The sequence below is a fragment of the Adiantum capillus-veneris genome, chromosome 26 (genome assembly GCF_014529385.1).
Source record: "Adiantum capillus-veneris isolate H3 chromosome 26, ASM1452938v2, whole genome shotgun sequence".
NCBI lineage: Eukaryota > Viridiplantae > Streptophyta > Polypodiopsida > Polypodiales > Pteridaceae > Adiantum > Adiantum capillus-veneris.
The window spans coordinates 57,342,423-57,349,832 of NC_140956.1; the positions used below are offsets into that span (position 1 = coordinate 57,342,423).

A 7,410-nucleotide genomic window follows, 5' to 3' on the forward strand; every position below is an offset into this window, starting at 1 on the left:
TTCCTTGAACAATAAGCCATTAAGGTCCAAAATGAGAACCCTACGCTGGACGCTCAACGGAGGTGGTGGCCTTGGCCATATCAGTGGGATTCTTTTACATAGTCTATACCATAGAGGAAACAAGAGCACTGGACGAGACAACACACCCAATTCCATATTGCACGAATGTCAGCCTTGCCATTCTGCTTGTCAGCCCTGAACCTATCTGCAAGGCACCATTCTTCAATTGAAAACATATCTGCAGATGCAAAATTACACAAGACTCAAATTTAAATATGCAATTAGGACATATCTACAGATTGAAATCATACAATAAAAATACACAATGTTCAAATATTAGGCACAAGATGAAAGAGACGTCAAATGGGAAAGAAAGTTGAATTAATTTCAGAAGTGGTTACATAAAAAGAAACATACGGGGGGCAAACTATAATCTTTTGCAGGCTCTGGCTTTAGGGTCAGAACTTGTGCCGGTATTCTGCATCTCCTTAGTGTCTTCTATGTCCATCTCCTCTTCTGGCTGCCCCTGGGTCTCTTCCTCTTCCTTGCTTTTTTGCTCCATTCCAGGCTTCTCATCTGCAGTCTTCTTGATTTTATTTTATTTTTGCCTTTCTCATATGTTGAGCAAGGGTCTCCTCAAGACTTCCCTCCAACCTGACATCTACAAGACCATCAGCTTTAGAAAGCTGTGCAGCAAAAGATCACTTATTAGAGCCTTAATCAATGAAAAAACTTACTCTTGCCACGTTGGCCTCGTTTTCTCGGGGTCTTTGATCTTGTCACCCACACGCTAGTGTCTAGCAACACATCGTCTTCCTCATTCTGGGTTTTCCCTTCAGCACCAGTAGTACTCTGCTCCTTTACCTCAAAGTTTCGTTCTTCTTCTGGTGTTTCCGAAACAGGTTGCTCAGCATTACGAGGGACACTTTTATCAAGCAAAACCTCCACAGTTGTCTTGTATGCAGGCGTCACTGCATCGTTCCCTGTGTCTTTACCGGCAGTAGTTCTGAAGCAGCTTGACTCTGAAAAAACATCAGAGAAGACAAAAATCAACCACCTGATTAAAACAATGGTGTGTTTCTTACCCGTTGAAACAATTTTCTCACCTGTTATTGGGCATGGTTCAAGTGGCTTCTTCTTTAGAAGGGATTGGTCTTTTGCAGAAATAACTCCGGGGCAATCCTTAAGCAAGCACTTTCCTTTCTCAGCCAAGTGAGCATAGCAGAACGCATGGTATGCATGTGAACAAGGCAATAGAACAACATGGCTTGAGCGATTGTGATCATGAATTTTTACATCACAAGCATTGCACACATCAATGAGAACAACACTATGTCCCGGAGCTGAAACTCGTGCAGGCAAGACTATGGTTTCAGGTAGCATTGGTTGACTAATCATGTCTGTCACAAACGTGACACAGAGACCAAAGGTTTCCTCACGCTCCAAGCATTTGGATAATTCTTCCTGTAGGCAAGAGACCTCAATTATCAGACATGTCAAACAGGTATAAAATCGGTATGAATGCTTGAAGATCGGTATAATAATTCTATCATACCGGTATGATTACATGATACCGGTATGATGTTATCCCACCGGTATGATGTTATTATACTGGATAGTATAACATCATACCGGTAGGATAACATCCGGTAACATCACACCGGTAGGATAACATTATACCGGAAGGATAACATCAAACCGGTTGGATTTTATCATACCGTTAGGGTGTAATCATACCGGTCGGATCTAACCATACTAGTCGGATGTAACCATACCGGTAGGATATAACCATACCGGTAAGATGTAATCATACCGCTAGGATGTAATCATACCGATAGGATATAATCCTACCGGTATGATAACATCATACCAGTATTGTCATCTACCCTTAGCGAATTGATGTTATTGTCGTACTATTATGTTTTTTTATTATTCGGTTTTGTGGTACCACAATCTACCCGTCCCAGTATGATAGAGCCATAATACCGGTATTGTAAAACTTATAATACCATTTTCACTATTAAAGTTTCAGTACAATATGGTTATTATAATCATACCGTTACTTTACTGTTAAACTACTGTTTTGTTTTGTTACTATATCGGTATTATTTTGTTGTTATACATGTATTATGTTGCTTTCATACCGTTATTGTGATCATTGATAGAACTTATAGTAACATGTTCACTAATAGAATACCAATACCGGTATTGAAACCGTTACTTTGCAGGTATGTTACCATTATTTATAGTAATCAATCTACTTCCACAATAGTATATAGACTATAGTATATTGTACATCCAAACCAGTACTTTGCAGGTATTATACTACAATCAGATGGAGTTAAAAGCATACCTGTGTCTGCTGTAGGGTGGCTTTTGCTTGGTCAAATTTTTCTTGGAGACTGTCAAGCAAGCCTGTTGGTACATTGGCATCGTCAGGGAAGTGAATTCGGATGGTGTCAAGGGCACCCTCGCAACGGTGCACATCAGCAACAGATTTGACCACAGAATCCCTTCTGACACTCGACTGATACATTGTCATGGGATTTTCTAACCTCAACAAGTAGTTCTTGCAAGGAAGTGGATACTTGAACACTAAACGCAGACTGAGTAGTCGCAAAAAGCCCACTTTTAGGTCTCTTGTTGGATACATCTACAAGGTTCTCATGCTACATCATGGATAGTTCTCGCTGGATTTAACATTCACGGTTATCTATTGGATACATCATGGTGAGTCTAAGTAGAATCAACGGCCATGGTTCAATCGGATACAACATGTAGGGTCTCATGAGATCCTAACATTTATACAAAGCCAAAAGAAATTTTGTGTGTGTGTATGTAGAGGGGAGTTTTGCCTCTACTCAAAAGCATGATGTGTGTGAAGAGGGATTTCGCCTCTTCTCAATGTCAATGATTCCTTTAGTATCATAGTTCTTATCTTCATAGTCATTTTCATGGTTGATCTTCATGTCATCTTAATATATGTCTTCATGGTCGCCTTCATTCTTCATTTCTTCATCTCCATGCTGATAGTCTTCATGATCTTTAATCTTCATGCTCTTCTTCATTTGAATGATGAGCCCTCCTATGTACTTGAATTTCCTCTTGTGGTGTTTGGTCTTCGTGGATTCCTTTGTCTTCATGAAATTTCTAATATCAGCTCCAAACTTAGACTTTGTGTAAGTGCTCATGAATGTGAATGAGAGGTACGTCTTGCTCTCAAAAGGCTAGTGTTTAAACCTCTATATGATAGTACAATGAGCTTATATTTTTTTATCTTTATTAGGAAGATAGTGTGCATACATATCAATTGATAGGTGTAAAGTATACAAATCTTTAACGCTCCTTGAAGCTAGATGAATTATCCCAAAAGAAACCTTCAAATTTGTGAGAACGTCTTCTATGGCCAAAGAATTTTGGGCTCTCATTGACCTCATGAAGGGTTTCAAAGGTTTATAAATCCTTATATCTTTATTCATTTTATCGCCTATGGTTGATTTGTGGCTTTGCATGGTAGAACGTGTTGCTATGTAACATGTTTTTCCTCCTGAAACAAAGAGCGAGAAGTTGATGGTGAGGAACAGGGTGGGTGAATAGGCCAAGCCCACAGAGCGAGAAACAATGGAAATATTGTCAGAGGAAGGACTAGATAGGCGATGTGCACTGTGATGGTTGCACTTGTTGATGCTCAGTGCAACCCTAGTAGATCCCGCTTTGTTGTGCTATTGCATGCAATCGTCCTCGATGGTGCTCCTATGGCAGTGTTGGCTAGGTTTAGCCATTGAAATGATAGCAAGTACTATTGCAGTTTTCCACCCCCACTAAGGTTAGAAGCAGGGCATTTTGTTTGGTTGTTATATATTGGCAGTGCTGCCTTTCTCTACTGTTGCACAACCTTTTGTGGCTCAGTAGTGCAGCCCTTGGCCTCAACGGTATTGGCTCCTTTTGTGGCGCTTTGTGGATTGAGGTTAATGATGCTAGCCAAAATACTAGAAAAAAGGGTGTTTCCGTTACAGCTCTATTGAAAACTTTGGTAAGCTTTCAATTATGAGAAGGCTTGGACTGAGCAGAGTCAATGGTGAGGAGGACATGTAACTGTACTGTTCATGATTGGACAATGCTAATCCTAATTAGTATGAAAATTTCTTAAGAACACAAGATGATAGAAATTTGTCAATGTCTTATTGCAAAATGAAAGTATATATTTTGCGAGCATAGAAATGAGCTCAATAAGGTGTGGTGAATCATTCAAATTAGTCCAAGAGGAAAGTATCAAGTGGAAAACCTCGTGCACACCTTTTTGGGGTTGTTTTTGACCTATCTATTGTCTTCATATGCAAGTGGAAAGGTGCTAGAAAATACCATGGGTCATGTACACATATTGTGGTGTGTGGTCAGGCATACCCGGGTGTGAACGGGCGTGCTAAGATGATGGCAGTCTGTTGTACCTTCATGATAATCAATATAAGTGGCTACCTTGCTAGTGGAAGGTAAGCCTAGTTGGGTCCTATCTTGCATACACCACATTGATGGAGTTGACGGGCAGTTAGGAGCTTCTTGATTTGCAATTAGGAGCTTCTTGATTTTCTTGCTTCATTTCTTGCTTTACTGAGCCCGGGTGCTCTGTTTGGATCCCGGCTAGCAAGACTACCCAGTCAACTTGCTATCTTTGCTTTCATTAGCTCCATAGCTAGGCTCCCGTCGCCCTACCTCTTCCAACTCCTAAACCCTTGTGCCCCCTCGTCCATAAGTGTCACGGGCGCAACTCGAGGGATCAGCGGCTGAGAATCAATCGACCGTTGATCACCCACCCATTAAAATAAAAAATTGAGGGTTCCAGCCGTCGCGAGCACCTCTTGAACCCACAACCTCCCTCTCACGAGCCTGGAGCTCTATCCGCCTGCGCTGCTGCGCGTTGATGCAAAGCATGCGATTTCGCGCAATCAAATACTAGCCCCCCCCTGTTGCGTCGATTCGACGGTCCTGATCATGCGCATCGCCGCTCGCTTGCCCCTGCCGTCGATCCCTCGAACTGGACCCCGTGTTATTTATAAACGAGGCTTGTGCCCCTTTACGGTACTGCCTCATGCAATAATCTCACCAGCTACAATTTCACTCCCCTACAAAGGTGTTCTCATGTGACTCTATCTATCGACAGCCAGCAACAGCCCAGCTCTCAAGTCATCACATCCTTCCTTGCTACTTTTCTCTGTACTGCGCTTCCTCCTGGCCTGTGGTGTCTTCCCTCTTGCTAGCCCATGGCCAAATAAGGTCCTACCTTCTTGCAACGCATGCACATGGCTACCATCTCTATGAACAAGGAGGAGCCTCCTACAAAAGCAACGGATGCAAGTAAGCAACCTCGACTGGACGAGTCCCCTGCTATTCTCAAAGGCCCTCATGATGACAAACCCGGGTCTCTCAGATTTTCACCTCTGTCAAGGGGAAGGCTTGCTCAACTGCAGAGGAAAACAAGAGATCAAGAAAGTGCAGGCTGCATCGGAGAGTAACAAGGCTCAGGTCACAGAGGAGAACAGGAGAAAGGAAGACGTCAAGAAGGATCAAGAGAAAGAGAAAGGCGAATTCAGATGAATCATTCAGCAAAAGTTGTGATCCAAGGGTGGAGGAAGTGCAACCCAGCTCAGTTAAAAAGGAAGAGGATGATGGAAAAGGCCTGAAGCCAAATGCAGGGAATGGTGCCGATCTTGAGAAATATTCATGGACGCAGACACTTTCAAAAGTCCTACATTACATACGAGTCAATCACAACAAAGCAGTGGCGAGTTTTTTAATGCATCCTGATTTTTGCGAGTGTTTTATTCAACAAGTCAAAAGCCCAGCAAAGGTTTTCAAAGCCACATCTAAATGGGTTGTTTCGGTTTCTGCATATAGGCATATAGGTCGACAAGGCCACTTCACATTTCTATTAGCTGTTCTGCATTTTAGTCTGGCATGCATCCACACCAAACTCTGATAGGGAATGAAGTTGTGTATCGAGTCGTGTCTTTGTCGTTATGACGCAGTTCAGTCGTTCCTCATGTAGCCATTTGCATTGGGATAGCGACCTAGTGCATTGCCTATGTCGAGATGTTTTCTTATCAAGTCCAACCGAGTCGAGTCAAGTCTAGTCCCTCAGATGTACATCCTTCCTCCCAAATGAGGCATTGGAAGTGACAGATCCCTAGTCCTAGGAAGTCCCAAGTCCAGTCTTAAAAAAGATACCCATCTTTTTTCTCCCTAAGGGGGGAGGTGTGGTGTGTGGTCGGGCATGCCAGGGTGTGAACGGGTGTGCCAAGATGATGGCAGTCCGTTGTACCTTCATGATAATCAATATAAGTGACTGCCTTGCTAGTGGAAGGTAAGCCTAGTTGGGTCCTATCTTGCATACACCACAATATGTGGGTATCGTTTTGGATATGTAAACATGAATGTGGACTTTGGGAGAGTCTCCATAATAGGGGGCATAAGATAGGCTTACCCAAACATTGAATTTGGTGAAACATCTAACTCTCAAAATCCTCCACTCGATTTACTTTTGGTCATATCTCAAGGGGTCAAATTTAACAAGGACATTCAATCAGAGAATGGTACAAAGGTTTCCAAAGTCCAATCTCAAATATCAGATGACCAAATGAGATATGAAGTCAATAATGGTCATTAGAAATACATTAATTTGTGTATCTTTTTGGGCATCCCACCAATAACCATTATCAGGAAGAGCCCATTCATGATTTCCATGTCAAGAAAAATTGTTGTTTTTTTGAGGTGCACAAAGAGTGGAGCATTCATGGCTTGAACTAGAATCACTATGAGGAGAGTGTGTTATTGTGCAACCATTCCTTCACTCCAACCTCAATTTATATTGGGTAGAAGCTTAAAACTATGGTTAAATCGTCCAATATCCTCAAGAGTCATTCATAAACATCATTGGAAACAAACAAGATCTCACCTATTCTGAAGTAATATTGTGAATCCAATGCATGTTGATACCACAGGTTATGAAGAAAATACCCAACCATTAAGTGGCAATGAGGCCCTTGACATTGTAGCAAAAGTGTAAAGATTGTTTGTGTGGAATTAAATCTACTGTGTAGGCATGCCTTGCATGCTATTAAGAATAAGTTGATAAGCGTGTTAAAATGGTATGCTTAAGTGCCTTACACTATCTAGAACTAGTGTTGATCTTATCATATGTAAAATGCAAACTTGTATCTCAAGAATGCCAAGTCTTGTGCCCCTATTGGTCCTGCTATTGCTCTAGCCTACCATGTCCTAGATCATAAATTAGTGAGCATGACATTGGCATAGAGAAGAACCCTTGCTTCAAGTTATGGCCTTCATAGTAGCTTGCTTTGCAAATTTTGATTTTTTAATAATTAAAGATTAAAAATTGAATAAAAGAAGTAAAAA

At 41.6% G+C, this 7,410-nt stretch overlaps 1 pseudogene; it reads right to left on the reverse strand.

Annotated features, from left to right (window-relative positions):
* Positions 1 to 387: 387 nt before the first annotated feature.
* Positions 388 to 4,929, reverse strand: LOC147423504 (uncharacterized; annotated as a pseudogene).
* Positions 4,930 to 7,410: the final 2,481 nt, after the last annotated feature.